General features: G+C 37.4%; 1 protein-coding gene across 5 annotated transcripts in view; it reads left to right on the forward strand.

Annotated features, from left to right (window-relative positions):
- Positions 1–19,959, forward strand: part of QSER1 (glutamine and serine rich 1) — an 80,575-nt gene that overhangs the window by 14,992 nt on the left and 45,624 nt on the right. The gene's annotated exons all lie outside the window — the stretch shown is intronic.

A 19,959-nucleotide genomic window follows, 5' to 3' on the forward strand; every position in this document is an offset into this window, starting at 1 on the left:
GGGTCCTGAGGAGAATCAGCATTGTCTTACATAGCAAGTGCCTCAGGGGAAACCATTACAGATTCATCAGGCAGTGCAGAATTAATCCCATCAGATGGAGAGGATGCTTCTACTGCGGGTGGGGAAACCTCTTCCACCAGTAAAGAAGACTGGTAAGAATTTAGAGGCCCAGTGTCTCCAGCTCCATCAGATCTTCCCACATCTTGCCATCCCAACTTGCAGGATCTCATTCTTCTTTCCCAGTCAGTGCCCTTACTTTAACAGTAGCCGCCCTGTGACGCTGAGAGTTCAACTCGTGTTGTAATTCTACCACAGGATGAGGTTCTACATGGACTTTCAGCCATTTCAGCCCAGTGGCTACAGGAGGTAAGGATCTCCTTCAGGAACACCTAGAAGCTCTTAGGTCATTTACTGCACTAGAGCTGGGAATTTGAATCACTGAGCTCATCCTCTCTTTTCACCACTTTGTCCAGTGACATTAGGAGCAACCAGCCAATGTCATATTCATTAGTTTTCCAAAAAGGTTTCAAAGTATCACATACAGAGTCATTTAGCTCCTTGATGCTTATAAGGGGATGATGAGGAATATCCAGTGCAGATATTTTGCATATCTCTATAAAATAGAGTTCATGCCATGGACTATCATTGCTCTTTACAACTGGAAACTTTAATCAGATTAGAGAGCCAATTGAGGAAACCCTAGGACCATTTCAGAAAACTCATCCTTAAAATTCTCTTCCTCTGTAACCAGTCTTGGTACCAAAATCTATTGGTCAGATGTTTTCCAGAGAAAGAGAACCACTAGAACGAATACACACACACAAGTATATATAAATGGAGATTTATATATATAATGCAAATTTATCATGAGGAATTGGCTCATGCAATTATGGAGGCTGAGAAGTCTCATGATCTGCTGTTTGCAGTCTGGAGACCCAGGAGAACTGATGGTATAATTCAGTCAGTTGTAAGGCCTGAGAACCAGGGGAGCCCATGGTATAAATCCCAGTTCGAGGGCAGGAGGAAATGAGACAAGATGTCCCAGCTCAAGCAGGAAAAAAGATACAAATTCCTCCTTCCTCTACCTTTTGTTGTATTTAGGCTCTCAGTGGTTTGGATGATTCCCACCTATATTGAAAGGGGCTATCTCCTCTACTGACTCCATGGATTCAAATGCTAATCTTACCCAGAAACACTTTTTTTTTATATATTTATTTTTTGAGAGAGCCCCAGTGGGGGAGGGGCAGAGAGAGGGGAACAGAGGATCTGAAGTAGGCTCCGCACTGACAGGCTGACAGCAGTGAGCCAGTGGGCTTGAACTCACGAACCAGGAGATCATGACCTGAGCTGAAGTCAGACGCTCAACCAACTGAGCCACCCAGGTGCCCCTCACCCAGAAAACAGTCTTACAGACACACCCAGAAATAATGTTTAATTTGGGCTCTCTATGGCCAGTCTAGCTGACACATAAAATTGACCATCACAGAGGGTGTAGAAAGGAAGAGATGGGTATAAGAGACATTCAAGATAAAATTGCCTGAGATTGTTGAAAGGGTATGTGTTAAAAGGTAAGCAAAAGGAAGTACTGACCTTTTTCTGGTGACTGGAAGAAGAATGGTGCAATAAAAAACAAGTAGAGATGTTCATTCATTTTGGTCAGCGAATACACCATACACCTCTTCTAGGCTTATTGGGAGTTCTAGGCAATTAAGACGGACAATTAAGACAGACAAATATAAAGTCTTGTGGAGTTAATATTCTTGGGGTGGGAGATCAGACAAGCAAATAAACAAGAAAATGTCCTACCCGAGGAATTAGTATTTCCCCAAGATTTGACGAAAGGGCTCGTGCAAATGTCTGATGACAGAAACAAGTCTGATAATTCCCCTCCCTGACATGATCTTACCCTAGATCAGTGGTTTTCCAATTTACGAGTCCTTCAGATCACCCAGAGGGCTTGTTGAAACACAGGTTGCTGGGCCTAGACCTAGAATTTCTGAATCAGTAGGTCTGGGGTGAAGCCCAATAATTTTCATTTCTATGTGATGCTAATGTTGTTTGTCATCTTATCATCCTTGGCTTCTTGGCATTGTCTCTGCTTAAAAATAAAGTATTTGTCCTCAGCCAACAAGACCAGAAAAGTTAATATAGGAGTCTGAATAGACATTTGTGTAGAAGACAACAGTAGAATCTTAGAGATTAATATTTCTGAGAATGAAGAGTAGATGGCTGAGAACTGAACGTAAGCTGTTGGTGATAAGTAGCATTTGTTGAATACCTACCCTGTGCTAGGCACTGTTCTGATATTTCTGTTACCTCATTAAATTTTCACAAGTCTGTGCAATAGGTCCTATTAGCCCATTTTACAGACAAGGGAACTAAAGCAAAGAACTGTTAACTTGTTCAAATTCACATTGCTGGTCAGTGGCAGAGAAAGGATTTAAACCCATGAAGTGTGACTTCAGTGTGCTGTTAATCACAGGGTGTTCATCCCTTGGGGAAAACTTTTGAGAGGGGTGGGGGTTTAGGACGAAGTCAAATTGGCAAATGAAAAGAAGTCAGAGCCATTAGTGATGGGAGACTTTTAACAAGAATATTGAATCTCTTGGAAGTTAACATGTATGCTGGAAGGTTATGCTTTCTCAGTTATTTTAAAAATTAGAATAATTTTTCCACAACATACTTTCACGAAAAGTTCTTGAAGATAACTTGGATACGTGAGTTTATATCAGATTGAATGGTTGCCATAAGGTATGGGAATTTCAGAGATTTTACCAAGCACCTCTCATATATTAAATACTGGGGAGTTTGGGATATATCAGTGAACAAAACCAGGATGCCTGACCTGGAATTTAATTTACACTGGAGTATGTGGAGTGAGACAGATGATAAATAATAAACATAACTAAATTATCTAGTATGTTTGGAGGTGATACAAGAACAAGAAAACATGGGGTAAGGAGGAATGGAAGGTGGGTTGTGAGGCAGTGTGGATTAAATAGTTTGGACTGGGCAGGCTAATTGAAATAGTGATATTTGAACAAGGACTTGAACGTGGTAATCTTTTGAAAAGAGAAGAAATATTTTACATTGAGAATAGTACATCAAAAAGGGTGTTTTGGTTTTGTTTTCTTTTTTGTGCACTAATTCAAATATGACTACATGTTTCTGTGGGTTGTTTTTTTTTTTTTTTAATTACCTACTCCTTTGCTAAGCTTGCTTACAAAAAAAATCATTTCTTTGTTATGTGTTTATCCTTGGTTGCTGCTACTGACTGCTGTTTTCATTTTTAGCAACATGCTAGATGACTTCTTGTTACAGGGCTGCTCTGATCAGTTTCCTTATTTTCACTCAGACCAGCAGAGGCCTTTGCAGTTGCAATCAATTCTCTTTTCATTTTGGTCAACAGTAAGCATTTGTTAACCAGTGTGCTAGCTGTATGCTAATATGTGTGTACATATTGCATAATATGAAGAGGTAAATGGGAGGACACGGGCTTGTTTACCTTTCATTTTTTGTAGAACATGACCTCAGATTCTCCCTTCCCCTCTTGTTTTATCTTTGAATGAAACATATTTTTCATTGTTTCTTAAACAGTAGTAGGTATGCCCTTACCATGGGGTCTTTGGACTGTTTCTCGGCTAAGACCAGTCTTCCCTCTGATAATCTGCATGGCTTTCTCCTTCAATTTATTCAGCTCAAAACATCACATTGCTAGAGGCCTGCTTTTCTAGTACCCTCAATGGAAGGGTGTACCCCCACCCCCATCACTGTATAGCCTAGTACCTTACTTGAAGTTTCTACATAGCACTCATCAATCCTTGATGTTAAATATTTCTCTGGTCTTCTTGTTGGTCCATCTTCATTAACTTGGTGGTTTCTTGACCGTCTACCTTGAGCAGTTTGTTTTTTTTTTTTGCCATGTATCTGTCATATAATAACTTCAATAAATATTGATTTACTAAAGAATATATTTAATGTTGGCATATATTCGGCTTTGACTTGTTATCTCATATTCAGAGTTGAAATTTGACATCCATAAGTTTAAGATTCTTTAGCAATCCTGACCACATAGCTTGCCTATGTTGGTAAACCTGTCAGCATTTATGGGGTGTAGCTAAACATAAAATAATGAAATTTTCATATGACTTCATTCTCATTACTGTGTGATCACTGATCCTATTTAAATAACTTGAGACCAGATTTGTCTGACCCAGTGAAGCATGACAAACACAAAAATGTGGATAAGCTAAAATACTTTTGCTTGGATCTGCTTAAATTAGATGGCTTAACATTTTCAAACATTTCTCATACTGAGCAGACTGCAAAATGAGTATTTCTCTGGTAAAGCAGCTGGTACTCTCCTCAGTTAAACAGACATTAGACTAAGTTGATTTGCCCAGAGCCACTAAGGGTCTAGTGGAATAATGTCAAAATAAAAGTGTGAATGATTTGGAAGGATAGAGGATTTAAATAGAATGGTGCATTTAGTCATTCATTGGTTAATATCTTTGTATTACTTTCTTTTTAAACAAAAGCAAATCTCTCTGCCCCTCCCCTGCTTGTGCTCTTTCAAAATAAATAAATAAACTTAAAAAAATTAAATAAGAGCTAGTCTAGTATATCAGCTAGTTAATCTTGATCTATTGTGTACCTTATTATGGTCAGCTTAGCATCATCTTCATAAAGTATACTTTGGGTGAGTATGAATGTTATTCACACTTAACAGATATGTTTATCAGAAACTTTAAGATAGTAGGTTTGTAAATTAAGAAATTGTTTTTACCTGTTGTTTAAAAATAGGGTATATACCTTTTCTTTAATGTTCATTATAATTTCTTACTTTGCATTAATCATTGTTGTGAACCAGAAATCCAGAACATAAATTAGCTACTTGGAAGTTTATTTTTCTACTACAGACAATAACATTTTTATTAAGGAAAATTTCCAACCAAACACATATAGAGAGAATGGTACAACAAACCCTACGTATTCATAGCCAGCTTTAAAAACTTTAATACATGGTTAATCTTTTTTTTACGTTTATTCATTAAAAACTTTTTTTTAATGACTTATTTATTCTTAGAGAGAGAGAGACAGAGCATGAGCAGGGGAGGAGCAGAGCGAGAGGGACACAGAATCCAAAGCAGGCTCTAGGCTCTGAGCTGTCAGCGCAGAGCCCGACGGGACTCGAACTCACAAGCCTTGAGACCTGAGCCGAAGTCCGATGCTCAATGACCTGAGCTCATGACCTGAGCCGAAGTCCGATGCTCAACTGACTGAGCCACCCAGGCGCCCCTATTTATTTATTTTGAGAGAGAGAGAGAGAGAGAGAGAGAGGATCCCAAGTTAATATCGTGGAGCTCGACATGGTACAAGGCTCAAAGCTACGAATTGAGAGATCGTGACCTGAGCCGAAACCAAGAGTCAAAGGCTTAAATGACTGGGCCACCCAGGTGCCCCCCTACATGGTTAATTTTGTTTCATATATACCTCCGACTACTTTCTCTCCCTGCTTTGTATTTGTTTTGTATTTTTTCAAAGTAAATTTCAGGACATGTATGTATCTCTTTCAACCATAGTGTGTCTCTGAAAGATAAAGGTTTAAAAATTTTTTTTAACATAACTTCACTATATAGGATATTTTAAGGCAGTCTATTTGGTCAGTGGGGTTATAAATTTCTGGAAATTTCCTTAAGAAAGCAGAAGTAGTGAGCTTATAGATGATTTCTGATTAATTTATATTAAAATTTCTAGAGAACAAAAAAACAGCATACTGAGTATCAAGGTGAATAACTTTGGATTTTGACTCACCTGGGAATCTTTTTTTTCTGCTCCAAAGCGTTACTAGGTTCTTATATTAAACCAAAGGTGTATAAATGTCTAGAAATCTAGTGTATAAATGTGAATTGTCGTGATGAATGTATATTAGACAGACTTGACTTACCTAATGCCAGAAATCCTAGATCACATGAATAATAGTGAACAAAATTGTGACACAGTAAAAATTCAGCTGTACTAGTTTCTCATAAAAGGAAGAAGTTTAATTTGGTAAGGGAACTGGGCCACAAGATACAATGAAGAAGCTAAAATAAAAAAAACATTTCATAGCACCTATACAATTGAATTATGGAAATTTGAACTCTGTTATGTGTTGTGAGAAATAATCAACTATATAGTAGTTCATTTTTAATAATTTCTTTAGAGCCTGAAATGAAAGATAATCATGAAAACCCACACGACCATTTTTGTCTACTTCTTAAATGAGTATGTTAATGTCTGGAAATTACAGGTAGTTAATACATTGCAACAATTTGAATTACAAATTAATTGGCTTTGACAAATGTATTTGGGTTTTTTTAAATTTAAAAAAAATTTAATTTAAGTATAGTTGACCTATATTATTATATGAGTTTCAGGTGTACAACATAGTGATTTGACAATTACGTACATTACGAAATGTTCACCATGCTAAGTGTAAGGGACATCTGTCCCTATACAAAGTTATTGTAGTATTATGTAGTGTATTCCGTATGCTATTTTGGTCATCACTGTGGCGTATTTATTTATAACTGGAAGTTTGTACCTATTTAATCCTCCTCACCTATTTCACCCCTTCCCCTTTGGCAACTACCAATTCTCTGTGTTTATGAACCTGTTTCTGTTTTGTGTTTGTTTTGTTTTTAGATGCCACATATAAGTAAAATATAGTATCTGTCTGACTTCTTTCACTTAGTATCCATGTTGTTGCAAATGGGAAGATATTCTTTTTTATGGCTGAATACCACATCTTTTTCCATTCATCTGTGGATGGACACTTAGGTTACTTCCATATCTTGGCTGTTGTAAATAATACTGCAGCAAACATAGGGGTGCATATATCTTTTCTAATTAGTGTTTTAGTTTTCTTTGGGTAAATACCTGGAAGTAGAATTACTAGATTGTATGACATTTCTTATCATAGATTGTCATTACTAGACTAGACTAGTAATTGTCATACTAGATTGTATGATATTTTAAATTTCTTGAAGAACCTCCTCCATGTGGCTGCACCAGTTTTCATTCCTACCAGTCGCACATGAGTGTTCCCTTTCTCCACATCCTCACCATTAGTTATTTCTTGTCTCTTTAATTCTAGCCATTCTGACTCGTATGAGGTGATAATCTCATTGTGATTTTGGTATGCATTTCCCTGATGATTAGTGATGTTGAGCATCTTTTCATGTGTCTGTTGTCCATTTATATGTCTTCTTTGGGAAAATGTTAAGATCCTCTGTTCATTTTCTGATTGGATTGTTTGTTTTTTTGGTGTTAGGTTGTATGAGTTCTTTATACATTTTGGGTATTAACCCCAAATGATATAACCCCATATATCCAAATGATTGGATATATCATTTGCAAATATCTTCTTCCAGTCAGTAGGTTGCCTTTTCATTTTGTTGATGGTTTCCTTTGCTGTGCAAAAGCTTATTGGTTTGATATAGTCCCAGTTGCTTTTTTTTGCTTTTGTTTTCTTGTTTAAGGAGACAGATCCAGAAAAATATTGCTGAGGCTGATGTCGAAAAGTTTACTGTCTTTGTTTTCTTTCAGTTTTATGGATTCAGATCTTAATATTTAGTTATTTAATCTATTTTGAGTTTATTTTTATGTACGGCCTAAGAAAGCGGTCCAGTTTCATTCTTTTGCATGTAGCTGTACAGATGTATTTCTTCTAAAAGAAAAGTGCTCTAGAAAAATACTGGAGGTGGGAAAAGTTGGATCTGAAAATTTTGTCTTTGTTGAAAGGTCAGTAATGCAGGTGATGACAGAGATAAAAAAGGAAGATGATGAAATGGAATTTTGGAATTGTGTCCAATCCAGGCCTTGGTGCCTCTTGTTATGAATATAGCCAAGCATATGCCACATCACCATCACATTTCATTTATTTCCTGACAGAACAACAGACGGAAACTCTTCATAGCCTTGACTTTGGCATCGTTTTTCTTGGGCATCTGTTACAAATGCCAAAATCTGTCTCTCTGTGTGAATAATGTTTGGAACTGATAGACTGATTAGTGAATATGCTCTACCACTCCACCTAGGCAGGAAATACCATACCTTTCACCTTCTTAGTGAAAACAAAAACACCTTTTAGCCAACTTTATTTAGTATTATCGTTTGTATAAAATGAAGCAGGATTGTTTTGGTAAAGATCATTAAAGATGTATATAACAGTGAAAACAAATTTACTTATTTCAAGAAATCATACTTGATTTGACAATAACTTGGTACAAAGTACCAATTGCACTTCCTTTACACCAATTATCAGTTAAAGGGCCCTGCCTAAAACATAATTTTGTTCCTTTCATTCATCTGAGGCCTCATATTAATGAGGCCCAGTTTATAGTTGGGGGGCAGGGTTAAGGAACCAAAATAAGGATAATGAGATTTTGAATGAGTTGCAGCAGTGTGAAGCCACTTTTAGGCCGGGGCAGGGCAACAAGTTATTGGAGTCCAGACTTAGCTGTAGTTGTAGAGGGATGCAGCTTGGCTGGAACCATGGTTGTGATGGAGGGAATGAACAAATAATGCTCAGACTTCTGGGGCGCCTGGGTGGCTCAGTAGGTTAAGCATCTGACTCTGTTTCAGCTCAGGTCATGATCTCATGGTTCTTGAGTTTGAGCCCTGTGTTGGGCTCTGCACTGACAGCATGGAGCTTGCTTGGGATTCTCTCTCTTCCTCTCTTTCTGCCCCTCCCCCACTTGTACTGTGTCTGTCTCTCTCAAAATAAATAAATAAACTTAAAATTAAAACAAAAATAATACTCAGACTCCTTTCATCTGCCTTCTGATGTTCTGCAGAACATATTTCTAATGGCCCCGAATGAACCAAGGTGATGCAATGAATAGAAGTTACTTGTGCTCTGAGGTAGTCTTAAAAATGAGCAAATGAGGGGTGCCTGGGTGGCTCGGTCGGTTAAGCATACAACTCTTGATTTCAACTCATGAGCTCGCAGCTTGTGGGTTCAAGCCCCACATTGGGCTCTCCCACGCTGATGGTGCAGAGCCTGCTTGGGATTCTCTCTGTCTCCCCCTCTGCCTCTGTCTCTCTCTCTCTCAAAAATAAATAAATAAACTTAAAAAAAATTTTTTAATGAGCAAATGAAGGCTCGGAGAAGCTGTAAATACATTGCTCAAGGTCCCCTTAGAGATAGTGAATCTAAGCCATTTGACTCTTCCAGCCCTTTTTTAAAAAAAGTTTTTCTTAGTTTATTTTGAGAGAAAGCATGAGTAGGGAAGGGGCAGAGAGAGAATTTCAAGCAGGCTCTGCACTATCAGCATGGAGCCTCATGTGGGGCTCGAACCCACAAACCACGAGATCATGATCTGAGCTAAAATCATGAGTCAGACACTAAATGGACTGAGCCGCCCAGATGCCCTAGCCCCCCCTTTTTTTAAATTAACAGCTTTATTGAGATTTAATTTACTCACCATGAATTTCTCCTATATTAAGTGTACAGTGATTTTTAGTATATTTACATCACTACAGTGTCATAACAATCTAATCTTCAAACCTTTTCATTACCCCAAAAAGAAACCTTGTGCACATTTGTAATCACTTCCCATTTTCACCCCTATCTAGCCCTTGGTAACCATTAATACCATTTTCTGTCTCTTTAGATTTGCCTTTTCTGGGCATTTCATATAAATGGAATAATAAAATGCATGTTCCTTTGTTTCTGGATTTTTTGACTAAGCATACTGTTTTAGAGATTCATCCATGTTGTAGCATATATCAATCAGTACTATAAGTACTTACAGCAGAGTAGTATTCTATTGCATAGACATAGCTCATTTTATCCGTTCAGTAGTTGTTGTATATATGGGTTGTTTTCACTTTTTGGCTCTTGTGAATAATGCTGCTGTGAACATTTGCATGAAAGTATTTGAACATATGTTTTGTTTTCCACCTAGGAGTGGAATTATTGGGTCTTCTGGATATTCTGTGTTGAACATTCTGAAAAACTGCTAAATTGTTTTCTAAAGTGGCTATACAATTTTACATTCCCACCAGCAATGTATAGGGGTCTGTTTCTCCACATTCTTGTCAATATTTGTGATTATCCTTTTAATTATAACCAATGATACCCTGGAAAGTTCATCATTTTTAACCCATAGATTTGTCTCTTCTATGATTTTCTACAAAGTTGAGTACAAAGGAAAGGATTATGTTTTCTCATCAACAACTCTGTTATTTTCATTGTTTTTTACAACTAAAGGACATTACAATGGAATTATTCAGCAGTTTATAGCCAAATTCATTAAACTCTTCATCCCTTAACATTAATTTTTAAAGCAACTTTTAGTGAAACTTGGAGCTATTTGGGAAATAATGTGTATATGAGGGTAGGAGTTGACACTGAAAGGTGTATTTGATTTTAGGATTCCCTTTGCTTTCAATTTTAGTTTGAGAACTGAGGGAGTTTTGAAGCAGCAGCCAGTGTTACCTTGTAAAAATGTATTTAGGCACTCTCATACCATTGCCCTTGGAATAAAATCCAAACTTTACTATGCCCACAAGGCTTTTACATGGCCGCCTGTTAATCCTCCAGGTAAATAAGGCTCCTGCTACAGTCCCCTTCCCTCAGTACACTCAAAGCATGTTAGTCTTCTTTCAGCTTCTCTATAATAGCAAACTCTTACCTACTTGAGGCCTTTGCATAACTTTTCTCTTCTCTTCCTCTGGTTTGGCACAGGAATAGTTTAATATTGTGGAGACTTTGCCTGATCACTATATCCTCCAAAAGCAGTATCCCCATAGCTTCTGTCCTCAGCCTGTTTCTCATGTAAGACACTCTTGGGCATTTTCACCCACTTTCATGACTTCAAAAATACCCAACTGGTAATGATTCCCAATTTTTTATTTTCATCTTGGACTTCTTTCCTGGGTCTTAAATGGGAATGTTCATTAGTCTGCTTTAAAAAAAAATTTTTTTAATGTTTATTTTATGTTTGAGAGGGACAGAGCACAAGTGGGGGAGGGGCAGAGAGATAGGAAGACACAGGATCCAAAGCAGGCCCTGGCCTCTGAGCTGTCAGCACAGAGCCCAACATGGGGCTTGAACTCAACGAACCATGGGATCATGACCTGAGCTGAAGTTGGTGCTAAACCACTGAGCTATCCAGGCACCCCTCATTAGTCCACTTTTGATTATTCCTCATTCTATCTCTTAAGAACACCTCACCTCAAACTTAATGCATCCAGAATTGAACTCTTCCAGTTGGATTTGTTCCAAGGAACAACTGTTCCTTATGGGTGGTTCACTATCATTCATGATTCCTCTGACTTTTCCCACAAATCTTTTTTGGCCAAACCTTGTCAGTTCTGTTTGTTTTTAAGAGTTCTCAAATGTCTATCTGTGGCCACTGTTCTGTCTTTACAGCCTTTTACTTGGATTTCTGCAGTAGAATCTTGACTTTCCTGCTTTCAGGCTTTCTCTGTCCTTTTTGTTTGTTTGTTTGCTTGTTTATTTTGAGAGAGAGCATATGCTGGAGAGGGGCAGTAAGAGGGAGAGAGAGAATCCCAAGCAGGCTCTTCACTGACAGTGCCCACACTGGGCTCAATCTCACAAACTGTGAGATCATCACTTGAGCATCCAAGAATTGGACACTTAACTGACTGAGCCATCCACGTGCCCCACAGGCTTCCTCTGTTCTTCACACTGCTTATCAGATCGTCTTTCTAACACGGTGATTCTTACTGCTAGTACATGGCAGCATTGCTTTAAGATTTTTCTTTTTTTTTTTTTTTTTTTTTTTTTTTTTTTTTAAATTTTTTTTTCAACGTTTTTTATTTTATTTTTGGGACAGAGAGAGACAGAGCATGAACGGGGGAGGGGCAGAGAGAGAGGGAGACACAGAATCGGAAACAGGCTCCAGGCTCCGAGCCATCAGCCCAGAGCCTGACGCGGGGCTCGAACTCACGGACCGCGAGATCGTGACCTGGCTGAAGTCGGACGCTTAACCGACTGCGCCACCCAGGCGCCCCGATTTAAGATTTTTCAAAGTGACTTACAGAGTCCTGTCTCAGAACTATTAATAAATAACTTCTGGAAGTGAGAACTAGAAAGGTATATTTTGGAGGAAAAACAACAAGAACAACAACAACTACCAGATGATGCTAATGGGCACCCCTGGTTAAAAACCACTCTTTTAAAATACAAATTTAATTGTTTAACTCTGATTAAAATTCTTTAGAGGCTTTTGATTCCCTTGAAGGTAAAATATGAGATCCTGGGGTGCCTGGGTTCCCAGGGTCACCCTGGGCTCCATGCTGAGTGTGGAGCCTGCTTGGAATTCTCTCCCTCTGCCTCTGTCCCTCACCCGCTCCCTCCCTCCCTCTCTCTCTCTCTCTCTCTCTCTCTCTCTCAAAGTAAAAGTAAAAATAAATAAAAAACTTAATTTTCTTTGTTAAACAGATTAAAATTAAGTTTAGGGAAAGAATGTTCAGACCTAAGGTAGAGAGTGGTAACTGAATAATCTTTTGGCTCATTTTAATTTTTAGGAAAATGTCATTTTTTTAAAATTTGGCATTTAAAGTGACAACAGCTGAAGGAAGATGATACTTCCCTTGCAAAATTCTGATCCTTCTTATCTTCCACAATGAGTCTACCCTACTTTGAGTGTGTGGAGAAGGGATAGAAGATTGAAGTTTATGCTAGGCTGGGAATATGAAGATTAAAACAACTGCATCTCTTATCTGTTGGCTCCTTCCTCTTCTCTAGGCCTTAGCTCCTGTAATTTTTCGATTATATATGGGGATAGTATAAATTCTCTGTCTTTATCCGTACCACCCATCCAGACCTGGGGGGCTAGGAGGACAATACCAGGGTAAGTCCGATATTAAATAAATGTATATTTATTCAAAGGAAATCTTTTATTGATTCAAATATGGGAATTTGTTGACCATGTTTTGGGACATATTTTTTTACCAAGATAATTTTTTTAATCTGGCTTTTGTTGGGGCTCCTCGCTGGCTCAGTCAGTAGAGCATGTGACTCTTAATCTTGGAATCATGAGTTCGAGCCCCACATTGGGTGTAGAGATTACTAAAAAAACTTAAACACAGATTTAAAAAAATAAGTGATGTCAACAAACCAGTGACTATCAGATTATTGTCAGGGTTAAAATCTTTCAACTTTGGCCAATGAATGCTCATTCATGTTTTTTATTATTAAAGAATTTCAAATTATATTCAAAATGAGTAGCAAAAGAATAAAGTTGGACTCCTACCTTATAGTATGTACAAATATTAATTCAAAATGCACTGTAGACCTAAATGGAAAAATTAAAACTGTAAAACTCTTAGAGGAAACATAGGAATAAATCTTTAGGACCTTGGTTAAGTAATGGTTTCTCAGATATGCCATCAAAAACACAAGTGACAAAAAAATCTATTGAACTGCATCTAATTTTATTTATTTAATTATTTTTAACTTTTTTAATGTTTATTTAATTTTGAGAGAGAGAGCAGAAGCGGGAGAGTGTCAGAGAGAGAGAGGGAGACACAGAATCCAAAGCAGGCTCCGGACTCCGAGCTGTCAGCACAGAACCCAACATATGGCTCGAGCCCAAGAACTGTGAGATCATGACCCCAGCCAAAATTGGATGCTTAACCGACTGAACCACCCAGGTGCTCTTACCTGCATCTAATTTTAAACTTAAATTTTAAGGGGCACCTGGGTGGCTCAGTTGGTTAAGCATCCAACTTAGGCTTAGGTCATGATCTTGCATTTTGTGGGTTTGAGCCCTGCGTCGTCCAGCTTGCTGCTGTCAGTGCAGAGCCTGCTTCATATCTTCTGTCACTCTCTTTCCCCCTCCCCTGCTTGTGCCCTCTCTCTCAAAAATAAATAAAGCATTAAAAAAAAACACAACAAGGTTGAACTGAATTGTTGGATGGTCACCCAGTTGGTGTCCAGAGAGTTGGAGAAGTGGATGTTGGTGTAGGAAAAAAAAAAACAAAACAAAACAACAAACTCAAACTTTAAAACTTTTGGGCTTCAAGGGCACCTGGCTGACTTAGTCGGTGGAGCATACGACTCTTGATCTTGAAGTTGTAAGTTTGACCCCATGTTAGGTGTGGAGATTACTTTAAAAAATCTAAAAAATAAAATAAAACAAAATAAAAAATAAAAATTAAAAAAAAACAAAAAAACTTTCAGGCTGCAGATTACACCATCAAGAAAGTGAAAAGATAACTTACAGAATGGGAAACAATATTTAAATATCATGTATTTGTCAGGTACTTGTATCCAGAGTGTACAAGGAATTCTTCTTACACCTTGATTTAAAAAACAACAACAACCCAATTTTAAAGTGGGCAAAGGATTGGAATAGACATTTGTTCAAAGAAGAAATACAGATGGTCAGGAAGCATAAAGATGTTCAACATCATTAGGTAAATGCAAATCAAAACCACAATGAGATACTATTTTATACCTACTAGGATAGCTATTATAATAAAAACACAGGCTGTTAAGAAGTGTCAGCAAAGATGTTGAGAAATTATAACCCTTAACCATTGCTGGTGGGAATGTAAAATGGTACCACTATTTTGGTTGGCCATTCTTCAAAATGTTGAACATATTTGAGTTGCAATATGACTCAAAAATTCAACTCCTAGGTATACACCCAAGAGAAGAACATACATCCACACAAAAACTTGTACATGAATGTTCCTAGGAGCATGATTCATAATAGCCAAACAGTGGAAACACCCTAAATGTCCATCAACTGTTAAGTGGCTAAATAAAATGTGTATCTATAAAATGAGATATTATGCAGCCATAAATGAAGTACTGATATATAGATGTTGTAACATGGGATGAACCGTGGAAACATTGTGTTAAGTGAAAGAAGCTAGTTGCAAAAGGCCAGGTATAGTATGATTCCATTTTTGTGAAATACTTTGAGTAGGGCAAATCCATAGAGACAAAAGTAGATCAGTGATCGCCTGGGGCTGGGTGCCAGGGGATATGTGGAATGATAATGGGTACAGGTTTATTTTTGAGGCAGTGAAAATATTCTAAAGTTAGATTATGGTTCTGGTTGCACAACTCTGAATATTCTTAAAAAGCACTGATTTGTACACTTTAAAAGGATGACCTTTATGGTATGTGAATTACATATCAATAAAGCTATAATTAAAAAACATCTAGAACAACATAACAAAAATGAGATACTTAGGGATAAATTTAACAAAATACTGGGGTGCCTGAGTGGCTCAGTCGGTTAAGCATCCAGTTCTTGACTTCGGCTCAGGTCACGATCTCCTGGTTCGTTAGTTCAACCCCCATGTTGGGCTCTGCACTGACAGCCCAGAGCCTGCTTGGAATTCTCGCTCCCTCTCTTTCTGCTCCTATCACACTCATGTGCGCGTGCTCTTTCTCTCAAAATAAATACACTTAAAAAAGAAACTTGTAAAAAATTTAACAAAATACTTACAAGAATTATGCACTAAACACTACAGAAGACTGCAGAGAGAAATTAAAGACCTAAATAAATAGATATACTCCTGGATTAGAGTCCTCAGTATTTCTAAGGTGGTGGTTTTTCTGAAAGTCATATATAGATTCAGTACAATGTTTTTTGTAGAAGTTGACAAGCTGACTCAAAAATTTATATGGGAATACCTGGCATACCCAAAATAGTTGTGAAAAAGAACAAAATTGGAAGATTTGTCCAACCTGAATGAATCATTTACCAGGCTGTGTTTTATTGGCCTAAGAACAGACACATTGATGTAACAGAATAGATAAGAATAGAACCACAAATATATGGCTAGTTTTTTTAAAGAAGAGATGCCAAAGCAATTCAATGGGTAAAGAATAATTTTTTTCAATATATAGTACTGGGATAATTGCATATCCAAATTTAAAAAAAAAAATGAATCTCAAGCCTTAACCTCACACCATGTACAAAAAATTAACTCCAAATGAATCAGACTTAAATGGAAAAAGTAATACCATAAAACTTCAGAAGGAAACAAACCTTCCTTCAAGAGGAAAAAGGAGAAAATCTTTGAGATAGTGGATTAGGCAAAGATCTCTTAGCAACAATAGCAAAAATACAATTCATAGGGGCATATGGCTGACTCAGTCAGTGGAGCATGTGACTTTTGATCTCAGTGTTGTGAGTTTGAGCCCCACGCTGGGTGTAGAGATTACTTAAAAATAAAATCCTAAAAAAAATCATTTAAAAATGGTTCTCTTCTTCTAACTACATTATTATGAGGATGGATGAAAGCCACAGAGTGGGAGAAATTATTTTCAAAACGTATATCTCACCAAGGATTTGATGATATCAGGCAAAAGATTTGAGTAGATATTTTACCAAAGATTTCTGCATGTTAGATGAGCAAATGATGCTAAACATTGTTAGTAAGGAAATGCAAATTAAAATCACAGTGAGGTACTATTGCACACCAATTAGAATGGCTAAACTTTGTTTTTATATTTAAAAAAATTTTTAAGTTTATTTACTTTTGAGCGAGAGAGAGAACAGGGTAGGGGCAGAGAGAGAGGGAGACAGAGGATCCCAAGCAGGCTCCATGCTGTCAGCACAGAGCCTGACGTGGGACTTGAATTCATGAATCACATGAGCTCATGACCCGAGCTGAAACCAAGAGTCAGACGCCTAACTGAGCCACCCAGGCGCCCCTAGAATGGCTAAAATTTTTAAAAAGAAAAGAAGCAACTTACAAATTGGTAATACTTAGTGCCAGTGAGGATGCAGAGCCATAGACCAGACATACAGTACTAGGGATATGAGAAAAAGGATAGCTACTTTGGAAAACAAGCAGTTTCTCTAAAGTTCAACATTACCTTATTACCATACCAGCCATCCCCCTCCTATGTGTTTAGTCAAGTGAAATGAAAACTTGTGTTCACACAGAAACATACACAGGTGTGTGACAACTTTATTCATAACTGCCAAAAACAGGAAGGAACCCGAAGGTCCTTAAAGTGATAAATGGATGTAAAACAAGCACTAACCTCTGATGCATCCACATAATGGAATGCTGCTCAGCTATAAAATGTAATGAATTACTGGTATAAATAAAAACATGGATGAATCTCAGAGGCATTAAGCTAACTGAAAGTAGCCAGACACAAAAGGCTACACAACATGTTAAATTACTCTATTCATTTGACATTTTGGGCAAGGGAAAACTATAAGAACAGAGAATAGATCCTAGGGAGATGGTGGGAGGATCTAACCATAGTTGGGCATGGGGGAATCTTTTATAATGCTAGGACTGTGCTCTCCCTTAGTTTTTGCAGTATTTACATATTTTTTCAAACTCACTGACCTGTACACTAGAAAGGGTGAATTTTATTGTATGCAAATTATGCCTTAATTTTTGAAGAAATTTAGAAAATGAACCTTTACCCTTACCTTACAAAATTTATCTCAAAATGATTTGATACACCTAAATATAAAAGCTAATACTTAAAAAAAAAAAGCTAACACTTTAAAACTTAAAGAAAATATGGGTGAATATATTAGTGACAGGATACTGAAAGCACTGACTTTATAGAAAAAAATATAATTCAGGTTGATCAAATATTAAAACCTTGTTAGTCAAACTCAGAAGCAGAGAATAGGAATGTGGTTGCCAGAGACTAGAGGAAGGGAGAATTGGGGAGTTGTTCAAAGAATATAGAGTTTCAGTTATTCAAGATGAATAAGCTCTAGAGCTCTGCTGTACAACATAGTTAATACTACTGTATTTCACACTTGGCTAAGTGGGTAGATCTGTTGTTAAGTGCTTTTACCACAAAACTGATGAAAACCTTTTACTGAAAGACACTAGAGGGCACCTGGGTGGCTCTGTTGGTTGAGCATCCAACTTCAACCCGGGTTGTGATCTCAACGGTTCATGAGATCCAGCCCAGCATCAGGCTTACTGCTGTCAGTGCGGAGCCCTCTTCAGATCCTCTGCCCCTGCTCTCTCTGCCCCTCCTCTGCTCATGCACATGCTCGCTCTCTCTCTCTCTCTCTCTCTCTCTCTCTCAAAAACAAACATTAAAAAAAGAAAGACACTAGAAAGTATAAAGGAGACCATCAGACTGGAAGAAAGCATTCACAATACATATATCTGACAAAAAAGGTAGATCCAGAATATAAGAAAAGTGCTAACAACCTGAATTTTTTTAAAGGCAAAAATTCAGAACGAACTTTACAAGAGGAGCTGAAAGAATAGCCTGTTAGCATATAAAAAGATGCTCGTCATCATTTGTTATTAGGAAATGCAAATTATGCTGTGGTGAGATACCACTATACCTACTAGAATGACTAAAATTAAGAAGACTAAAAATATCATGTGGTGAAAAGGTTGCAAAGTAAAAATGGGCGCCTGGGTGGCTCAGTCGGTTGAGCGTCCGGCTTTGGCTCAGATCATGATCTCACGGTTTGTGACTTCAAACCCCACATCAGGCTCTGTGCTGACAGCTCAGAGCCTGGAGCCTGCTTCAGATTCTGTGTGTGTCTCTCTCTCTCTGCTCCTCCCCTGCTCGTGCTCTGTCTCTCTCTCAAAAATAAACATTAAAAAATTTAAAAAAAAGTAAAAATGGAAATTTGATATATTACCTTACATGGTAATGTAAAGTAGTACATACCCCTACGTTATGACCCTGTAATTCCACTCCTAGCTATTTAACTTAAGAGAAATGAAAACATATGTCCATGAAAGACATATACAAATGTTGATAGCAGGGGTATAGTCAATAATATTATAATCATGTTATAGGAGATAGGTGGCAACTACATGTATCATGGTTAGCATTCCATAATGTATATAATTGTTGAATCACTATGCTGTACACCTGACACTAATATAATATGTCAACTGTACCTCAATTTTTAAGTCTGCAGCGATATATTTAAAGTGTTAAGGTGTTTACATTTTTGAAAAATATTATTAAAATATAAGTAAATATGTATGTACATGAGAGAAAAAGGGGGGAAGCTGATTTTTATTTTACAGAAGAATACTTTTAAATATTAAAGGAATGATGTAATTAGAAAACTACCATTTCCAATCTCCAAGGTGGTAATTTAATTAAAGATGGATGATGTCTGAAACCTTTGCTTTTGGGAATAAGGTATTTACTAAGTCTTAAGTAACATTTCCCAATTGCATTTCAAAGGAGAAAAAATAACTACCTGGAGAGATCTGACATGTACCTTACCCACTTTAAGATTAGTATCACCAACAATGAGACAAACTGACATTATGTGTATCTTCATATGAGGCAATATGAAGTACAAAATATCGTTTATGCACTTCTCATGAGGTATCCTTTAAAGTCAGAATTTGGGATAGTCTACATTCAGCTGACTTGTTTTCCTCAACAAGTCTATGTCATGACATCAAGACAAAAGGGATCTGGGATTAGAGGCAGGGTAGAGGCATTGTTCTAAATTTAAAGAGAAATAGTTAAGTGTAATTCTCCTTTTTTTAAAAAAAGTTTATTTTGAGAGAGAGTGTGCACATACATGTGAGTGTGAGCAGGTGAGGGGGAGAGAGAGAGGGAGAGGAAGAATCCCAAGCAGGTTCCGTGCTGTTAGCACAGAGCCTGACGTGGGGCTTAACCTTATGAACCATGAGATCATGACCTGAGCCGAAATCAAGAGTCAGAGGCTTAACCCACTAAGCTGCCCAGACACCCCAGCAAGTGTAATTCTTGAGGTTTTCATTGGATCCTACATAGAAAAGCTTTAAAATCCCAAACATTTAGGCAACAATTGGGAAATTAGAATATGACCTCTGTATTACATACTGTTATTGACTCAAATTGTTAAGTTTTTTCAAGTCTAATAATGATAATTATAATAATAATTAGCTGTATAGGAGAATGACCAATTCCTAGGAGATACAGCTGAAGTATTTAAAGATGTAGTGTCCTTATGCAAGTTA

This window comes from Panthera leo, chromosome D1, assembly GCF_018350215.1.
Source record: "Panthera leo isolate Ple1 chromosome D1, P.leo_Ple1_pat1.1, whole genome shotgun sequence".
Classification (NCBI taxonomy): domain Eukaryota; kingdom Metazoa; phylum Chordata; class Mammalia; order Carnivora; family Felidae; genus Panthera; species Panthera leo.